Genomic DNA, 8,496 nt, shown 5'->3' with positions numbered 1-8,496 from the left:
CCTGGTTCTTCCTGTGGAAAGGGCCAATATTTATATGAACTGTTGGCACTTAAAACAACGCCGCCACAATCTCATGCAGCAAAATGTAACAATAGAGAGGGTAAATAAAGATAATTGAAATTTTGGGCATCACTTCACTTCTGAAGTAAACCAGAATCCACAGAAACACTGCAGACCACTCCTACCTTCCCATCTCCCTGGCTGTCTAGTGGAGTTCTTCAAGGGGACAGAAGGAGGTTTCAGACAGTATGAGGTTCCCCTACTTAATTTTTTTAGCTACCTACTTGAGACCCAGGCTGCACGTAGCATTTCCCACTGGGAGAGGGAGGAAATTCATGGATGGAAATAGGCCATTTTTGGTTTCCCGAACTGCCTTTTACTCAGATATTTTTGTGGGGAAGAGAATTGAAAATGTGTTTTTATGTGTGTGTCATATTTGTGACAAACATGGGACCATAGCAAGCCACATATTTTTGAGCAGAATTCCCCAGTGATTTCCATTCAGAGTGTAAGCTCGTCTCGTGTGTATATCCATGTAAGCCATGCCTGCTCAGCGTAGCACTCTGTCCCTCTCTAGTGGTGGCTAGGCAACTAAACATTGATGAGCCTGCTACAGCCTGGGCTAAGAGAGACTGGCTCTTTTAGCTCAGGCAGTAGAGGCTTATGTATTAAGATGCAAAGATCCCAGATTTTCTCCCTAATGCAGACAACCCAACCAGGGTGGCAGCGTTACAAACAGTTCTTAACACAACGTAGCCTAACCGCTGTTAGAGCCTCTAAATACTCCTGAAATACAAATAATAAAATGGATGCCAATATAAGGTACACATATAGGAAAGGCAGTTCCAGGAACTGTATGAATTATATTGCCAGACCCTACCACTATCAAATACAAAAAACATGTAGGTGTTTACATTTTCAGAGAAATGGGTGCACTGTTACTCATCTAATCTGACTATGACATGCTTTATTGAAATGAGATGAGACATCTGAGCTGTTAAAGAATTTCCCTTTTACTACTTTAATTTTCCTTCTTATGCATGCTCCTTCACGCTGTAGCATGGACACTGATGACTGAATGAAAACACCTTAGTGCACCTCTCAAGGGTAGTCATAATTTTTCAGCTTTTTGGGAGGAGAAGGGTTGGGGGAAGGAGACGGAAGAGAGATATTTTCCTAAATTCAAAGTACAAAACCTATGGGTAATTTGATTGGTACCTGGGAAATAGGAGGGGGAGGGAGGCGGGGAGAAGGAAATGGGGAGAGTGAAGATGTAGCAAGGGTTGTATTTCAAGACACAAATAAACATCTTTACTGTCAAACTCGTATCACCAAGACATTAATTCATCTCTATCTGTAACAGAAAATATTGCTAATAAGAAGTTTTGCTGTAACTCATTAATTACTAACCATATTTAAACCAACCAAACATAGTGCTATTTCATGTGTCAGGCTTTCTGGAATGTAACTTGTATGAAGGATACTGTACTAAATAAAGTTGCATAAAACTTTCCACACCTACTTTGTGTATAGTAAACCAAAAGTAATTCTGTAGTTTGACAACATTTCTGCAACATGGAAAGACAGACAGTTGAGTACAATATGGGCAGAACAGCTCATTGCTGTTAGCAGGAGGCCCTCTTTCTCTGACAACTTCAGAAATGCATTTTAATAGAATAGCAGCCACTAGAAAATTATGACGTTGGCTGGCCCATATACTATATCACTAATTAATTAGAGAGGAGATATTTACCAACAAGGTTTCAAATATGGTATACCAAATGATTCAATATATTAAATGTTAGTATTTTTGATGAGATACCCAAGAGGTTTACAGAACTATGACAGCTGGGAAAAGGCAGAAGTTTTTTTTGTTTTGTTTTTTTACTTTTTCCACAAGTATCAGTTAAATACATACATGTGAGGCACTTTTGCAAATAATCAGAAGATTCTTCCACACTAGAAGATAGAGACATAAAAAAGCAATGTTATTTTAGGAGAGGCTGCAGGAAAGTTTGGCCTAATTTAGAGAACTTTGTTTCTCATAGACACATGAATTGCTATGTAGATGAAACATGGAGATAAGAAGGGGTTAAGTTAATTTTACATTCACATGCACATATGCCAACTGCTAAGCCAAGCATATTATATAGAAGCCCCACCTGAAATTAGAACTTCATTGTGCTAGGCACAATACAAACACACAGTGAAAGTGTGTACTGGCACAGAAGAGCTTACAGTCTAAACAGACAAGATGCAAGGGTGGAAGATGAGGACTATTAGTATCTTATTTTAGAGGATGGGGAACTGAGGCACAGAGAGAGTAAGATCCTAGCATCACACAGCGAGTCTAAGGTGGAACTCACAGTTGAATTCAGATCTCATGTGCCTCAGTCCATTGTCTTCCTCTTTGGTATATGATACATGAATAAACTATAGTTGTGACCCTGCTGAAAATGTAATAGAAGCAAGTCGTCTGAGCAGCAGCACAACTACTGAAGTCAATGAGCAACAACTGAAGTACTACACAGGAATAACTGGTTCCAGGATTGGTTCCTAGGAGTCTCTTTATTTTGGCCATTATTGATACATTCTTGTGAGCAATAGATTTAAGAAAAGGTAATTTGCAATGAGAAACGCCTAGTGCTAAACATTCATTATCTATATTTCATAGTATGCATCTGTGATGGAGGGACTGGGACCTGCCTATTATGTACAAACATTGTTCAGAGGGTTTTAACAAGAGGCCTTACCTAAAATTGATACAGATAGCCAAAGAAGTCTCTGAAAGAGGATATGTGGGCTAGGCCCTAAAGCCTTTGAAGGATTGCTATTAATCATCACTAAAGGATCTTGATATCCTCAATGGTCCAAAACCAAAAAAAAAAAAAAAATAAAAAAAAAATAGTGTGTAAAAAAAAAAAAAAAAAAAAAAAAAAAAAAAAAAGTATTTTGGAAAGTAAGGGGTAGTAGCCATAGATCGGGGTGGACTTGATAAGAGAGCTTTCCTAATTGAAAAAAGGAGTTGTTGGTCTCTGGACAGGAAAGGATGCTGACAGCTGGACCAGAGTACTCAGAGAGAAGGAATTGGCTCACGAGGGATGTAAGTGATTCACTTTTCTCTCCCCCCTCTCGCCCCCCCATAACTAAACTGAAAATGCCTCATCTGGTTTAACTGATAAGTGTATATAGTCAACTGTTTCTTTTGTTTTAATTCCCATTTTCTCTCTGGTTTTAATAAATCTTGTTTTGATTAAGATTATTATTGTCTGTGGAATCTAAAATCCCCTATCAGTCTCATTTAGGTTACCATCAGGCTGTGGAACGCACACACCAGGGAAGAAGCCAAAACACCAAGAAGGAAGTGAGTACAGGTGATGGTGTTGATCACCACATCTTCCCAAAGAAAGATACTCATCCTTCCTCCTTGACCTCAGCAAGTAGCCACAAATGAGCATCATTCCTGGAATATCAAAGGGAAGGTTGACATACTGGCAGAGTCAAAACAGTAAAATGCAGTATATCTATGAAATACCAAACACGTTTCAGGACAATGAATGGCTTAATGCCCATCAACACTTAGGATTTTCAGAAATAAGAGGAAGCCTTTATGCCTAACTGGTCCTGTTGACACCTGGTATTATACCAGATGTGTGTAGATATTTATCGGTTTTCACTGATGCCTGTAAAATCCAGGCCAAAAAGATATGCTAAGAATAAAAAGCATTGACTTTAAGTTTGAATTTTCTTGCTATAGTTCATTTAAGTTAGACCAGTGGTTCTCAAACTGTGGTGCATGGAGCACTGGTGGTCTGAGGAGCTGCTTCTGTCACAGTGTTGACGTTAGAGAGACAAGGTAGGTGAAGTTAATATCTTTTACTGGACCAACCTATGTTGGTGAAAGAGAGAAGCTTCTGAGCTACGAAGAGCTCTTCAGGTCTTCTTCAGTGTTGAAGTGTCTGTCACCTTCAAGCAGTTACACCGGTCAGGATCCTTTTACCGTTTCCAGAGGTTTGGTTGGTGTGGAAAAAAAAGCAAGCATCATTCTGCACCCTTCAAGGACTCTCTTCACTGGGCCTTTGCTGTACAGTTAACCACATTTCAAATTTGTGGTTGACTCAATAATTGTACACAGACAACGTAGGACAGATCTAAAACTATAAAACAACAAGGTGGGGCTGCAGACAACAAGAGGAGATTCAGCACGAAAAAGTGTGAAGTCCTACACCCAGGTAAGTAAAATAAGCAGCAAAGACACAAAATGAGAGGATGCAAACAAACAGCTGCACCCCTAGGATTAAAGCGAGTTTATTTTAATTGAGTCTCTATAACACTGTCTTAATATGAGCTAAACCTTAGGTGCTAAAGGATGAAGGGTGGGAAGGTGTGCGTGTCCAAAACAGATTCTCTATCCTAAGAAATGGTCCATTATCTGAAAAACTTTAAGAGCCACTGATTTAGCCCCTACATTTTGAATTGATATACCTGTCCTTTATACTGTATTTTAAAGTGTTTTTTATTTAATAACGAAGGTAGTTGTACACAGTTTTGATCTCAGAGGAAATCTATTGTATAAGAAACCCTCATACACTTTGGCTGAAGCCAATGGAATTTCATGAAGCACTCTCAATAACTTTATGTATAATTGCTAGAATTCCGTGTTTGCCAGAAGCTGGGAATGAGCAACACCGGATGGGTCACTTGATGATTCAGTGTTCTGTTCATTCCCTCTGAAGCACCTGGCATTGGCCACTGTCAGAAGACAGGATACTGAGCTAGAAGGACCTTTGGTCTGACCCAGTATGGCTGCTCTTATGTTCTTATGCTAGTAAGTCATGTGCATGCAACTGGGGGCAGAATTTGTCTACATCTTACACAGGTAAGAATTAGTGCTTTCAGCTTCCCCTGCCAATACATTGGTGGAAAGGAAGCACTTGGCAGCGATGCAGAATTTGCCCCTCTCCCAAAAAGCATGTTTACTGGAAGAAGGTTATGGGGGAGTCAGGCATGAACACTTCCGAATCCTCTGCCTTAAGAACAGTGCTGGGGGAGGATTATGAACAGTATACAACCTTTTCCAAAAAACAAAGCTTCCAGGAAATGGGGGAGGCAACGGGATGACCATGGACACGTCACACCTGTAACAATGCGGTTCTGGCAGGACCCAACTGAGAGTGCCAATTGAGGACAAATTGCTCCAACAGGGCAGTTACAGCCCTAGGCTGGGGTTTTTCCACCTCTAAAGCAAACCAAACCAGCCAGCCAAAGAGGACTTTGGTCTCACCCCACTGGCTAACCACAAGTCACACAAGCAATTCCCTTAGACACTCCAGTTTCCCAGTATCACCACCAGTACCACTCATTATGGGGACAAATGGTTATGAAAACCAATACCGCATTAAGAGAAAAAAGATTCTCCTGATCCCAAAGGATCAAGCCCCAGACCCAGGTCACTATACAAATCAGATCTTATCCACAAATCACGCTGTTGCCAATCCTTTAGAATCTAAAATCTAAAGGTTCATTCATAAAAAGGAAAAAGATAGAGATGAGAGCTAGAATTGGTTAAATGGAATCAATTACATACAATAATGGCAAAGTTCTTGGTTCAGGCTTGTAGCAGTGATGAAATAAACTGCAGGTTCAAAAATCAAGTCTCTGGAATACATCCCCAGCTAGGGTGACCAGACATCCCGATTTTATCAGGACTGTCCCGATATTTGCTTGTTTGTCCCGAGTCCCGACCCATGTGCGGTCGGGACACTGGACAAACAAGCAATTTTGCCCTCCCGGAGGGACTCTCGCCACCCCCGCCCCAACTCCGCCCCCTCCTTCCCCTATTGGATCTCTCCCCAAATCCCCGCCCTGGTCCCGCCTCTTCCCCAAGCACGCGGCATTCCTCCTCCCTCCCAGTTCCTGGAGCTGCTGGTGAATACAAGCTCCGGCACCGGGCGGGCAAGGGGGGCTGGCAAGGGGACTGCTCCCGCAGGTGGGAGACGGGGGGGCTCCAGGGCTCCGGACCCCAGCAGTGGCAGGGGAGAGCGGCTCAGGGCCGCGCGAGCGGACCATGTAAAGTTTATCGGCTCGAGGGGGACCCTGGCCGGCTCCTCGCCCCCTAGGGAGGTAGCGTCCCCGCCCCGTGCCCCGCTTCAGCATGTTTCGCCGGCCGCCGCAGGCCAGGTAAGGAGCCGAGTCCCCCCCTCCCCCATCGTCCTGGCTTCTCAGTAAGAAGCCAAGTCACCCCCTCACCCCCCTCCTGGGGGAGCAGCTCCCTTGCCAGCCCCCCTTGCCCATCCGGTGCCGGAGCTCCTCGTACTCACCAGCAGCTCCAGAAACTGGAAGCCGCGCCACCACCCCCTCCCTCCAGGCTTGCGCCGCCATTACAGCTGCAAGCCTGGGAGGGAGAAGGAATGCCACTCAGCTGAGGAGCCAGGACGAGGGGGGAGCAGGAAACTTGGCTCCTTACCTGGCCTGTGGCGGCCAGCGGAACATGCTGAAGCGGGGCGGGGACGCTACCCCCCTACAGGGGCGAGGAGCCAGCCGAGGTCCCACCTGAGCCGATAAACTTTACATGGCCCACTCACACGGCCCCGAGCCGCTCTCCCCCGCCACTGCTGGGGTCTGGAGCCCCGCGCCTCTCCCGCTCGGCTGCGCACCAGCGGCGGGGCATGCCGCATGTGCCCGGGGAGGGCCACGGTGCGGCCAGGGCCTGCTAATTTCCCCGGCCCCTGCGAAACAGCTTTTTTTTTTTTGTGTTCCGCCCCCCCGCATCCCGATATTTCATTTCTGTGATCTGGTCAGCCTATCCCCAGCTGGGATGGGTCATCAGTCCTTTGTTCAGAGCTTCAGTTTATAGCAAAGTTCCTCCAGAGGTATGAAGCAGGATTGAAGACCAGATGGAGGAGAGGCATCAGCCTTTTATAGTCCTTTCCAGGTGTAAGAACACCTCTTTGTCCTTACTGTGGAAAATGGAGTCTGGAGTCACATGGGCCAGTCCCTGCATACTTTGCTGAATTGCAAGGCGTATTTGCCTTCTCTCAATGGATCAATTGTATAGCTGATGGTCCTTAATGGGCCATCAAGCAGGCTAGGCAGAGCTAACACCAACTTGTCTGGGATGTTTCCCAGAAGCATAGCATAAGTTTGAAATACAGACAGTATAGAGCTAATATTCATAACTTCAACTACAAAATTGATACACACATATAGACAGCATAATCATAACCAGCAAACCATAACCTTGTCTTAGATACCTCATTTGACCCCCTTTATACACAATTTAGTGCCACTACAGGACTTTGGTTGCAACCATGTTCTATGTGGTCCCAGATTATATCAATAACGTCACAACACCCTAAGAAAAATGTCATTGGAGTGGAAGGTTCAGAACTTCCCCCTGAAAAAGTCCTGGAGTGGAGGATGATAACAAGGCCATGAAGACTTCTCCAGTAGTAAGCTGAGTGGCGCTTCCCCTGTGGAGAAGGTTGCTGCCAAGAGGAAGTTGGGCTGTAGAGCTTCCCTAATAATGATTCCTGCAGATGGGGGCAGAGGGCTGCGCAAACCTGGCACCAGAGCAGAGGGAGAAGCTCTCAACAACAAAGGTGGAAGAAGCTCATTCTTCTCACAAACATCCAGACCAGTCTATAGCTATCCAGGCTGACTCTGAGGTTCACCCATCAGCTATATAGTGTTTGTTTCCTTGATGAGGATTATTTTCCCCCAGGCAAGGAAAGCCTCTGACCTCCACCCAATAAAACAACAACACATGAAATGAGGCAGAAGGCTTTCTCCTCTTCCCCATCGTTTCCCCAGAAAAAGATCTGACAGTGGGAAAGGGCTATAAGGAGAAATACCAGTCTAATCCAAGTTCATTGTTTAACAGCAGCAAGTCATGTATTTAAGAAAGAAAGTGAGATTGAATCCTCTCCACTGCTCCCTCCACACAAACTCAGTTCCTTCCAAGACAGTTGCACACAATTCCTTCTTCTAATAGACTTTTTTTTTTTAAAATTCCTTATTGCTGTCAGCTTCTTTTTATTTAAAAATTGAGGCTGTGACAGCGTGTGGGTGTGTGAGCCATGTGAGAGCAAGGTTGTTCAGGCACAATGATTAGTAGAGACATGCCAAACTACCTGCAGGAGATTTTAGGACAGCGTCTCAGAATGCTGGTCACCCAATGACCTGCAGATAGCAAGGAATTAATCCACCTGCCCTGCTGCTGCTTACCAGCAAACACAGTTGAGAGACCAAATCACAAACTTTTCTCAAATATTGGCAAAGTACGTGCAGTAAATATTTTAATGCAATTTTAGCAGTTTTTTTTAAACTATGAGATTTTTTAAAAAATAGATTGTAAATTACTACATAGATCAATATAAGCTGCAGAATAAATCTTTCCAATAATCATATACCAAGACATTGTGGCTTTATCTGTTGGTCTGAAAAGCCATAAAGCTGAGCATTTTACCAAACTAGATGTGGTTCTACCTTAAGGGA

The sequence above is a fragment of the Terrapene carolina genome, unplaced genomic scaffold (genome assembly GCF_002925995.2).
Source record: "Terrapene carolina triunguis isolate 2854851 unplaced genomic scaffold, T_m_triunguis-2.0 Scaffold66, whole genome shotgun sequence".
Classification (NCBI taxonomy): Eukaryota; Metazoa; Chordata; order Testudines; family Emydidae; genus Terrapene; species Terrapene triunguis.
Note: the sequence above shows the minus strand (reverse complement) of the source record.